The sequence below is a fragment of the Lepeophtheirus salmonis genome, chromosome 3 (genome assembly GCF_016086655.4).
Source record: "Lepeophtheirus salmonis chromosome 3, UVic_Lsal_1.4, whole genome shotgun sequence".
In the NCBI taxonomy this organism is placed as follows: Eukaryota; Metazoa; Arthropoda; class Copepoda; order Siphonostomatoida; family Caligidae; genus Lepeophtheirus; species Lepeophtheirus salmonis.
This window is the reverse complement of record NC_052133.2, coordinates 28445686-28458295: the sequence shown is the minus strand read 5'-3', so window position 1 is coordinate 28458295 and position 12610 is coordinate 28445686. Positions and strand designations below refer to the sequence as shown.

Here is a 12610-nt window from a genome sequence, read left to right as displayed (position 1 = left end):
GTTAATCTGTGGTGGCAACGTTTCTTTTTTATGGTGATTTATTCGGTCCTATCCGAGCTCCCAGTAGACTCAGAGTCACTTTCAGAAAAACTTACAGGCTTTAGAAGATCCTTTGAGTTTGAGGATTCAAGCTGTTCTAATATTGATGCCTCAGATCGAGATATAGCTTCTTTTTTTTTTACGCTCAATAGCTGCTTCCTTTCTTTCTATAATATCAAATGATGCCAAACAATCGAATTTTATAAATGTATTTTATCTTCTTCATTAATAATCTTTTCCATAGCATCATTAACCCATGAACTAAATGTTTTGTCAAGGTGAGCTTTCTCAAACTCGAGTTTTGTTAAGGTATGTTGATTTCCCCGACGAGACACTGGAATTTGTGCTGCTTTCACTGAGACGATCAAGCATTAATTTACAACATTGATGATAGGAACTATAGGAATATTCGCCTTATTGTAGAAAATTTTCAGTTGAATGAGAACGGTCTTTGCAGATTCCCACTTAAGTGCTGCATTTGCTAACTTGAGGTACAACTTGTTTTTCTATGCAGTCTGTTTTGGGTTCTCCTGGGATCATATAAGTTATTTCATTCCAAAACGTGCAACAGTTCCATGTTCGATGTAATCTGCTGCACGTGAGAGGCCTGCAGAATAGACTTGACGTTGACCTAGGGAGAGTCCAGAAAAGAAGGACTCGTGGTCTTTTATCAAACCTGCATTCGAAGACTTTGTGCCTACGCCTCTGGTGAAGTATATATTCACAGTCTTACCAACTATCTGTACGGAAAATGACAGATATTTCAGTTAAACATCAATTTTTATGCATCAAATTTATATGCAAACGAAGCTTCAGACAAATTTTTACAAACTTTATTTTATCTACGAATCCAATACACAATTGGAAATCCATTTTATTAACTACAAAAAAAAAAAAAAAAGAATTTGTAGTTTTCCCCGAATCCTTTTTTCCCCCATAACTTCTTTGATTTTTAATAAACTTTGAAAACGTGCTGAGTTGTATATTTGTTTTTTGAGACGCTGGTCACTTTTTGAATTTTAACTCAACTCCTGATCTAGTCTCCTTGATCTCCAGAAAACAATTTTTGTCTTCCAGGCATAGAATTAGCTCCACGTACATCCCCCCGCCCCGAAAATCAACATCTCTCTCTGAGTCTGACCAGGACCAATGTAAAATTTCAACCTCCCAGGACTAATAGTACACCACTTAGCCCACCCTCCCAATGATAACAGCTCTGATCAGGGGCACAAATGGTAAAATATCGTTCAACAATTGAAGTTCAATAGAGAACTTTTTTTTAGCGATGAGATGAGCTGGATCATAAAAAGATGTTCAAAATTATCCCTGGAGTTGAAAATAATGGCTTTCATATGTTCTAAATAAAGTTTCCAGCCTTCATCATAACTTTGGATGTCTTTGAGAGAAAGCCACTGACATTGGGCTGGCATATTTCCCACAGATATGGTAAATGCCTTCTTGACCCCGTATCGAGTGAATGATTATTTGGAGAATGTGTTAAAATTAAATTAGTCTATAACTTATGTGCTTTCTATATGTTATTAATTATATTTTTTATTATTATTTTTACTACATGTTGTTTAAAATACGTGTTTGAAATTGTCTGGATTTGGCTTTACAATAGCAATGAAGCATAATAAATATGACTGCATGTTAACTTTAAAAAATATAATTATTTTCAGGGAATTATTTTTTGATATTGTTAGACATGCAGAGCAGCCTGGCAATTGATGTATGGCCATCCCCAAAATATACAAAAATCCTGATCTGTCTGTCTATTTTATTTTTCTAGTTTATTATTAGTTGTATCTTGGAATGAAATTGGAGAATTTGCAACTGGTTAACATAATATATAATTAATTCACTTTTATGAATTTGTAACTGAAGTTAAGAGTAATAAATGTATTAATAAATAGGTATTGTAAATGTTAGTTATTTCTTTAGCCCAAAGTAGTATTTATTAAACATGGCACGTCGATAGTAGTCAACAGCCGAGATATTATTGGGGTCATCTTCTTCATTTGGATTAAATTTAATCCTCGGAGAGCGGATGGAGATCCGGGGACCGATTTTCACGTTTGAAACATCCTTCTATAAAATAAAAACACTATCAGTAGATATATTACTCATATGGAGGGCGTATGTCAATATTTTTTGCGCTACACTCAAAATATATTCATATATTGAGTATTAAAGGGGGTTTCTTTTTTTTCAAAAAAAAAAAAAAGTTATACAGAATTTTATCGTACTTTTTTATGTTAAATAAATTTTATTAAATTATTTATAATATTAATGGAGTTGTGTGATTCTAAGAGTATATTATAATAAGGATAATTGATGAGTGAAGTAATACAAAATATAACTAAGATAAGAGTATCTCTTTTATACAATTATTTTTAAATCAAATGAAGGCAGAGCTAACAAAGTTCATTTACTAAAACTACAACGGCGTTATATCCAAATTAAGCAGTAACAGAGAAGAAAAAGACTATTTCTCGGCAAGTATCTTGCGTATGTGTGTGTGTGTTTTTTGTTTTTTTGTGATATCATTTGGAAACTGTAATGGAAATTCATATTATGAATAAAGCTACAGACCTCTAAATGGCTATTTTGTTTTCCAAATAACATATCTAAAATAATATTTATACATTAAAATTTTCATTCTGTTCATAAGTATTGGCCACATCAACATCATTCCATGAACCACATGAATGATGGGTTTTGACTATTTTTTTTTTTCGAACTAGGTAAACTAAGGTATTTAACCAATAATTTTTACAACCGTGAGAAATATGTATATTAAGAACCTCACAAGTAGAGAATAATAACCAAATGCAGCTAAGTAATGCCCCTGAGTTAATTTTTAAGAGTGTAAGGATAGAATACAAAATTATACCATTTTCACTTCCCTAGCCATTGCCTTTCACCATCACTTTTTGGAAAACAATAACAATAAAAACTTGAGTGATAATGTTGTCATCAATATATATGACGTGATTTTTATTCTAAGCACGACTAGACTTTTGAAATAAACAAAGATATGTACACTATATTTTCCTCTCTGCTGTTTCAATGAGTTATTCATGCATGATTTAATGCAGCTAACTCTACCTATCATGAACTCTAAAAAGGTGTTAGAAATTATAATTTTTTTAAATTAATTTATGTAAATCAAGCCCCTTCGTCTAGAATTCTTGTATTCCATACTCGGTTATTAATTCTTATACTTGTGCAATTAATAATTAAATCAACAAAATAATTATTAAATAATCTTCCAATATTAATTAAGAGTTATCAACAAGGAAAATTTAAAATGATAGTTATCATATGTTTTTCAAATATGTCCTTTCTCTTTGGACAATCGTGGTGGCGAGTGAAACAAAAACCTTACGTAGAAAGCGCGAGAAGCATATCTTTTATTATATGTGTTGTAATCGTAAGCTAGGGTTTCACAGAAAATGGCCTTAGACAAAAACCAGTCTTGTGAAAGGAGCTCTAAACTTACTATTGTTCAGAAGAACGCAGGTTCAATGAACGGAAAGCAAAACGTTATTTAACGTTGAATGATTTTAAGGTTCCGTTCTAGTAGTTTAATCTTAAAATTAAAATCAGTGTTTCCACTATTAAAAAAAATAGTGTCTCTCAAGGAAACCTTCAGAACTTCTCTTGAATTTTTTTAAAAATTAACGTACCCAGGAATCCAACACCTAAAATCCAGACTTCTTTTTTTGTTAATTTCAAGGCATTTTGTACATGTTTTGTGTCCAATCTGGATAAACACCGGATTTGTGTTGAAATTGGCCAAATTCATATTTTTCTAATCCAAAACTTTTTGGTCAAAATTTAAAAAAATATTTTTGACTGTGGGTCAGGTTGTATTTTAACCTTTTTTATAACGGGTGGGACGGGTTATCAAAAATAATCACCTCTGCCATGTATTTACCGATATTGGATCACACAATCTTTAATCCGAAAAAAACAAAAAAGGGCAAATATCCGTTGGTAATTGGCCAATTCTCCCCAACTATGAAATTATTGTTCAATAATTGATGATAATTGTTCATAGTTTAAAAATGACATAATTATGATTCTACTAGTCAACGTTCAGAACACTGATGAGGGGGGAAAAGCAGCGAAAACATCGCGAGGTAACTTCCTGCTACATTTAATTGAACAGGTATGGAGTTTTTTTAATTTTAAAAATCAAATTTTGAGCCGTTAAAATATTCTCCAACTTCATATCTTTGAAAACTTGACTATCTGGTCCATTAATAGTGTTACTTTAGTAAAGTAGCTGAACGCTAAACTACAATGAATGCATTGAAGTTATGTTAAAAAATTTATTTGCTAGATTATGGATGAAACCAAATGCATATAAATCGTAGGTTAAAATATTTATTATCCATCAACCTTACAACTAGAAGTGGGATTCCTAATTCCTAACACTCTATTCAACAAAATGAACGAAAGATAATTTATTAGTTCATTTGATAAAATTCTAGAAACTAGGATTTGCTTGGATAATTCCTAATTCGTTCAAAACATTGACTATTCCTAAAAAAAAACTTATTATCAAACGTAATATTTTATTTCACTCAGCTTTTATAAAAGAGTAAACCTCAAACTACCTATATAGCTTGTAACCCCAATTTTTTTTTTACTTCATTAATTAACCGTTGAACAAAATATCAAGGTTTTTTTTCAAATTATAAGACCATTTATAAATTAAAAAGAAATATTAATTATTAAAAAAGCCCTTTTTTATAGGAAATATGGACACAATTAATTAAAAATGCTATAAGAAGTCTGTCTTAGACTCTTCTTAAAAAAGGTTGTTTGATAAAACACAACTATATTTTAATAAATTACTAATTTTAATAAAAAAAAATCAAAGATCTTCTTTTTTTTTAAAGTTAAGAACCTTGCATTCTATTTAGGAAAAGAAAGTAATTTCATATTAGAGTCGGAAAAAATTAGATTTCACTAGGAAATTTTTTTTTTAAATAATAAAAAACACCAAAGACCTTAAAAAAGTCCTTGTGTTGACGACCTTGCCCGAACCTATCCCTTAAAAACACCGATATATTGCCTCGAGGTTTTTATTAAATCGTTCATTTGTTAGTGAATATAGACAGTAAATACGATAATTATAAATAAATGGAACAAAATATTTGCTTCAACTAATAAACTTTTGGATATTGCACAACACAATCCTTTTTTTGTGTGCTTATTTTTACGAAAGTGCTTAATGGTTTTTTTACATAAAAATCATCATTAAAAAAAACATTCTTTCTCTATTAACTGTTTTGAAAAAAGGAGGTTATGTAATTTGAAAGAAAATGTAATTAAATATAGAAATCATTTATTTCTGATAATTATGTATATACATGGAGATTAATTACCTAGAGTTGTCAAAAAAGAGAAATTTCTGACCACTACCGATACTTTTAAAACAGGGCTAGTTTTATATGAAGCAATTGACTCTTGATTGGCCCCTAGTTGGATAAATATATACACGATAAAAACTATAAAAATAGAAAAATAATTATTGACTATTATATTCAAAATGTCATTTTAAAAATAGCAAGTAATATTTTGTTTCTGTTTAAAAGTTAACCAATATAATACGAACATAAATTATTAATGGTGCTATGAAATTCTTGTTATTTTTAGAATTACCTTTTATAGAAAAGGCTAAAGAACATTTTATTTTTTATATTCTTTTAAGAAAAAGTTCATTTGCAAGAAAGTTTCATTTATTTTTTTTTTAAACATAAAAATATTCTTTTAAAGTCAAACTAAAAAAAGAAAGAAAAAAGGCCAACAAATGTAACATTGCCCAAGGCTTTGCTCATTCTATAACCAAGCCTACTCTAAAATTTTGAAGCATGTTAATATTACAGGAAAATATTTTATTAACCTACTAGGGTACTCTCTCGGAATCCTGTTTTCCAAGGATATCTGGGGTTTTACACCTAGGGAAATCTCTGAGTTAATATATACAAAAAAATATATATACAAATAAAGAAAGGATTATTGATCTTTTTTTTTAAAGGTAGTTTTAAATATAGAAAAAAAATATTTTTTTTTAAATAACGTCAACAAGTGAAATATGGACATAAATTATTTAAAAAAGACTAGAGAATGTTAAATAAATAACTTTTCTATGAAATATCATTCTAAAAATAACAGAACATTCTTTATTTTTTTTTTTTAAATGATATGAAAAAAAGACCCCTGCATTAATTTTTTTTAAAGTAAAAATATTTTGTTTTAAATCCAATTTCAAGAAAGGAAAGAAGGAAAAGGGGCCATAAATTTATTTTTGACTCAGGCCCTGCTGATGCTAAAATCGAGCATATCCTAAAATTGTGTAGCCTGCAAATATTACAGGAAAATATGTCATGTATCTGCTGGGATCCTATTTTCCGGGGATATTTCAGGAATTTACAAATAGAGAAATTGGTTACTGCTACGTAGACAAAGTACATAAATGACAAGATACCCAACCAGTTGAAAAAGATTCCCTTGTCGAACGATAAAAATACACAATTAACTGAAAAACTGGGTGGGAACTAAACCGAAAAAATCGGAATACTTATCCATTTGTATTTATGAATCTGTGGAAAATACGGACATACCACAAATGGCAATATTCATTCGATTTTTCAACATCAATAGTTTATCCATTCTAGAGGAACTTTTCCCATTTCATTGCACGGAACTACAGCAGGTGAGGATATTTTTGAGCAACAAAAACTTTCCTTGACGAAGACCATTCCTTTGAAGAAAGTATGTTAACTTCATTAGTTACCAATAGTTCACCATCAATGAAGATGAAAGAGCGAGGTGTTGTTGAAATTAAAGTTAATGTTCCATTAGTGTAGCCTGCCAGATTATATTTTCATCTAGTTTTTCAGTATATCATTACTCATTGAGGACAAAAATAAAAGAAATAGGAGCATAATCTTCTGAGTTATGATGATGGATGCGTGATATATGACAGATATATATAAGTATTATACAAATATCCTAAATGATGACATTATGTAATTTATACATTAAAATTTATAGTAATATTTTAAATATGGTCGTATATAACCCATAGATAAAACTAGTTTTGAGAAAAATATTGATAGAGCTATATAAAAAGTTTCCCAAAATGTTATTTTCATAGTTGGAATTAATTATGATTTTGGAGAATAGGAGCTCATCCGTCAGGAAGTTTCTTTGGTTCAGCTGTGAGGAACTATGAGAATAAAGAAATAAACTCAAATCCCACTCCGTTTCTAGCAATGGTATAGAGATGAATTATCCGGTGTCGATCCTCAATTCTACTCATAGTCCAATAAGGACCTTATAAAACCACAACAAATCTTTATTTATAAATATATAATAATTATGATAGCAGCTTTGAAAAATAAAAAACACTGTTCAGTTTACAACTACAAAACGTCACTCTTTTTTCCATTGTCATATTTTTTGGATATGGTCATCATGATTGTACTATTTTAATCCTTCGCGAACAAGATAATCTCGTAATTTTATTTGGACTAAATTTTCTCTCAATTTTTATTATTGATTTATAAGAAAATGCGAGTAGTATTCGTGTAGGATTTATGTAGTCGCTTCAGGATTAATACCACTTAAATGTAGAAAATATAAACTCCCGGGCCATTTTACTCCCAATAATAAAAAAAGGTAAAGAAGAGCTATAAAGAGTGTATAATTTGCTTGCTAAAAAAACAACCGAAAATCAACATGGTAACCATGGGAGTTTGAGGAATGTTTTGGAGAAGATCAACTACATTCAGCTGTGACAAGGGAGGAGGGAGAGAAAGAAATAGACAAAGGCATTGGCAAGAATTACACCGATGCTTCAATTCTACTCAGAGTCCAACAAGGACTTCCAATTATAACTCTCCAACAAACCCTCAAGGTTAAAATCCGTCTTTTTTGAGCAAACAATAATTTTTAATCAGGTTTTGAATATAATTTAATCTATTTAGGAAAGTATATTAACTACTCAGAAATAATGACGACTACGAAAAAAAAGAAAATTGATTCTTCATATTAAAAACTGGCCAGCTAAAAAATTCATAGGATTTACATCACTAGTAAGACTTCCTTTTATCACAGGCGTTACCTAACCTACACAAACACTTTCACTGCATTTTGTTGTTGTCACCTCTATTCAGGGTTGAGTAAATTAAATTTTCTTTTGTTAACTTGAAAATAATTCCAAACCGTTAATGAAGAATAATTCCATAGTTGGGAAGAATTGGCTAACTGTCTTCCTTTTTCATTTTGATGGATATGATTTAGACATTTAATAAAATCTTTTTGATTGGACTATACGTGGATTTTCTTTCTTTCAAGAATGAAAAATTAAAGATGACAAGTTATGGAAAATAAGAAACACAGCTCAGATTTCCAACTACAAAAAAAACTTTCATGCTATACACCACAACGATGTAACAAGAATTCACATAAATTCCATAAGAAAATGAGTTTCCAATCGTAAAGCTGTCATATGTATATTTGTATCAACAAAACGCCCATCACAGGTTATATGTACTTACATATAACTTGTTAAGATCAAATTGGTGCTTGCATACGCCGGTGATTTTGTAATGATACAGCTGACTTATGGCATCTCTTTTTTTGACGGCAGATCCGTTGCTGCTCCAGATATAAAGAAGATTTAATTTACAGAGGAAGAAGGGTATTGTACCTTTTTTTTTGTCTACAAAAACATGAAGATTTTAAATCGAAAGGTCTCAAATCTGACAAGCGTTCCAATCCAGAACGTTCACAAGATTCGTAAGGCTCTTCTGGCGACGGATGATCCCAGATCCGTCATCATGCCGCAAACAATGCGACCAGGAAAGTGCCATGACAAGGGAATATACCTCCCCCCCAACAGTCCAGATCTAAATCAGATGAATTATTTTATATGAGCTACGTTGAATCTAAAAAAAATCGAACATTTCATGCATTCAAAGAGTCCTTGATTCCCTCCACCAAGAAGAGAATGACTCACATTCCCAGGAACTACCTCGTCAGCGACTTATCCTCCTTCTGTGCTTGGGCCGAGGCTGTGATTGATGCTGGAGGCGGACACATCAGATGAGTCATTTCTCAACATTCATATGTACAATTCAAGCCGATTTAATCTTAATACCCTGTACATTGAATTTATTTTCTGAGTAGTTTTTTTTTTAAATAATAGCTTTATTTGGAATGATAATTTGCATGAGGTCTCTAAAAATAAAATCAATTTATTATTTACAACAGGAATTATTGTTATTTTTTTCCTTAAGAGAGGAAAACTTTTAGTGCAATATATATGCATCAATAGAACTACTATACATTAGAAAATTAAAACAAGGTATTTTTAATAAAGAGCGTTAGCAAAAATCCCTTTAATTAATAATTTTTTGGGGACAAACAATGGATTAACTATTTTTGAACCTATCTAACTCCTTCTCAGTCCCTCTTTTGTTATGTTGTTTTATCTGTTGGATCTGGCACTATTAGAATATTTATCAACTATAAAATAGGATCTAAAATGAATATTATAAAAAGAAAATATCCAAATAAGAATTCAAAAATTTAATTCAATTTATAAAATTAATGGAATAATCTCTTAAAAAACGTGTTCCGCATTGTCACTCCCTCTCCAACTATCAAATGAGATTTCGATGCCATAATGCAAGGATGATCAACTTCCATGATAAAAAGGGGCAAAAAAAATCATGCACTTTCATTGGAGGGCCACATTACCTTTTTTTATTATAAATTATTGCTGTCCACACTGAGTGTGGATGAGGGCTGTGTGCCCCCCCCCGGGTATCCAGTTGCCCATCCCTCCCATAATGTGTTATGGAAGTATAGCAGATTCTAACAAAGTAAATACATTCATAGAAAATTTGGTTACATTGAGAGACATACATATCTGCTCGCAGAGATAATTATTAACTATAGTATTCCATGTTTGCTGATACGCTAGAATTTTCAATTAGGAAAAAATAATTAATAAAAGCATTCTTATCTTGCTCTAACTAGCATATACTTTATGTATATATATATTCATGCTCTTTGTACTTTAGAAAATATTCCTGTCCCATAAATAAGATCATGGAGAAATTATATTAATAAAAATATTGTCTATAATCTACTTACATATATAATGATGGATAAAAACTGTTTTTGAGAAGTAAAAGTAATTTTTTGGAGTAAATATATTTTTATTTTTTTATATAATGGTAATGATTGATTATTCTTTTGCTGATATAATTTTACCAGATATTAAAAACTCATTAATTCTAAGGAAATTTGTGATATTATAGCACTCAGTACAAAGGGGGAAGTTCCTTTATTCTTTTATTCCTCTTTATCTTTTTATATATTTACACTTCGCAACAACCAGGTTTGTATGACATGGTAGGCCTCAAAAGAAGTTTGTTAAAATACATTTCTCCTATATAATAATATAAATCTTACTCTGCTATAAAACATGAAAATTGATATTGACACGTCTATTTTTCTTAATTTATAACTGAAAGTCGAAAACCTAACTGTTGCAACATTTACTTGTCATACTTAATACAATTTGAGGAAAAACTACGACGCAGTATTCTCTTTGAATAGATGTAAGCCATGTTGAACATATGATATTTATTTTGTAAAATTTTTGCAACTGTCCTCGTCTCCCTTACTGTTATTCATTCGGTAAAGAAAAAAATGGAAAAAAAAACTATATAGAAATATGAGGACCAATTAAAAGGAAATACACATTTTAGACGGCCTAGTTTATGTCTCCAAATCTCAGCTCTAATGATGATCAGATGAACAGGGGGAGGGTATGTCGCGGCTATATTTTTGATATGGAGTAACATATTTGCTAATTTTGATGTTTCCTTGAACATATCATATGTTATTTGGGTATTAACAAGTAATCATTTTTAAGGATATTTTTTGGGTGGTAAGAAACATATGTTTAGTGTCGTAACTACAGGAAGGCATTAGGGGTTAATGTCCTAACTAAACAATGGATATGTCCCAAACTTAAAAAATGAACATAATTAAAATTTTAATGCCCTAAAACTTCAGAATTTGGGAACAATCTATATTATTGTCCAAGCCTGTAACTAATTGATTTATTATTAAAATTAATTCCCTTATAGTAACACACATACCTAAATACACAAACCTAAGGGGCCTCACCTTAAAATCAATTGAACAACAATACTCCAATAAATTAGCATCGTTAACCTTATAATAAATCGTCTAACTAAAATTATAAATAGATTAAAGAAATACTTATAACTCAAATAATGGATTAAACTCTTCCTCGAAATCCGTATTACTGTGCCTCTCAATTAAATAGAAAACAAATATATCGCACTGCTTAATTATAGCACTAATCTCTTAAAATCTGCACTTTTAAGTCAAGAATAAATAGCAAAGATTATTTTAAGGCGTTGAAAGAATAAATAAAAACTATAACCCTCGCATACACATAATAACATCAAACCTAAAGATATCCACAGTATGAATAACATAAATGTTGAATAAATTGTCTTTTCTAAAAATTACAAATAATATTTAAATTTTGTGCTTTTAATTAAGAAAAAAAAATTGAGTATAGAAATGTCTTTTCAATCTAGTCAATCGGGAAAGAAGTCACGGCATTGATATTATTAATAATATTTTGGAGTGAGTGGCCGTCCTTGTATGTATATAGGTCTTCTGGTTCCAAAACTGGTTCCATTTAAGCTGAAATTTGTTCCAACTTGTTTAATGAGTCAATGAAACAGGTTAACCAATGAGGATTACTCTATGATATTCAGTCCTTCTCTATTAAAACAACCCACATATGTACATATATCAATGGAAAAATATTTTATTTATTGCATGAATGTGTCTTATCGTTTCATTCTATTAGAAATGATGGGGTTACGGATCTGCCTTTATACAAAAATCAAAAAATATCTCACCAAAATATCCTCATGCTCATTTGAAAGTGACTGTTCATCCTTCATGCGATCCAACCAATTTGCTTTCCATTGATTTAAATTATATGAATCTGCTAGTTGCAATAACACCACAAGAACCCAAATGAAAAACATCGCTCTTAGTTTCATTTTGATCTGAGGAGGGTGAGTTCTGAATGCTGACAAGGAAATGGTATAAATGAAATTTTATATGCAAGAGTGGAATATTTATATAGGGATTTTCTTTTTATCACTCTTCTCTCATTTTACATACATATATATTTCATACGTCTTCGAAAATGAAGTAGAAAAGGAACTTGGAGAGAGAAAGAGAGAGAGAAAAAAAATTATGGAAGAGGTACACAATATATATTTATAGATTCGCATAGTTTCCAGCCTTGGACATAAGCTCAAGAATACCCATTGTAGAACAAAATTGTGCAAAGGAATCCAACATCCAGTCAGTCGGTTCTTAAGACATTATGTGTTTGAATTTTTCCATTAATTGCCGATAGTTTATTAAGGCAAGATATGTATTAAGAGTTTATCTTGCAAAATATATTCACGTTTTA

The 12610-nt window shown here is 30.3% G+C and overlaps 1 long non-coding RNA gene across 1 annotated transcript; it reads right to left on the bottom strand.

The window, feature by feature from the left end:
* Positions 1–1802: 1802 nt before the first annotated feature.
* LOC121114847 (uncharacterized) lies at positions 1803–12239 on the bottom strand. Its single transcript, XR_011779362.1, has 2 exons — positions 12042–12239; positions 1803–2130 (listed from the first exon to the last, which is right to left on the bottom strand). It is a non-coding gene; the product is annotated as an uncharacterized lncRNA (long non-coding RNA).
* Positions 12240–12610: the final 371 nt, after the last annotated feature.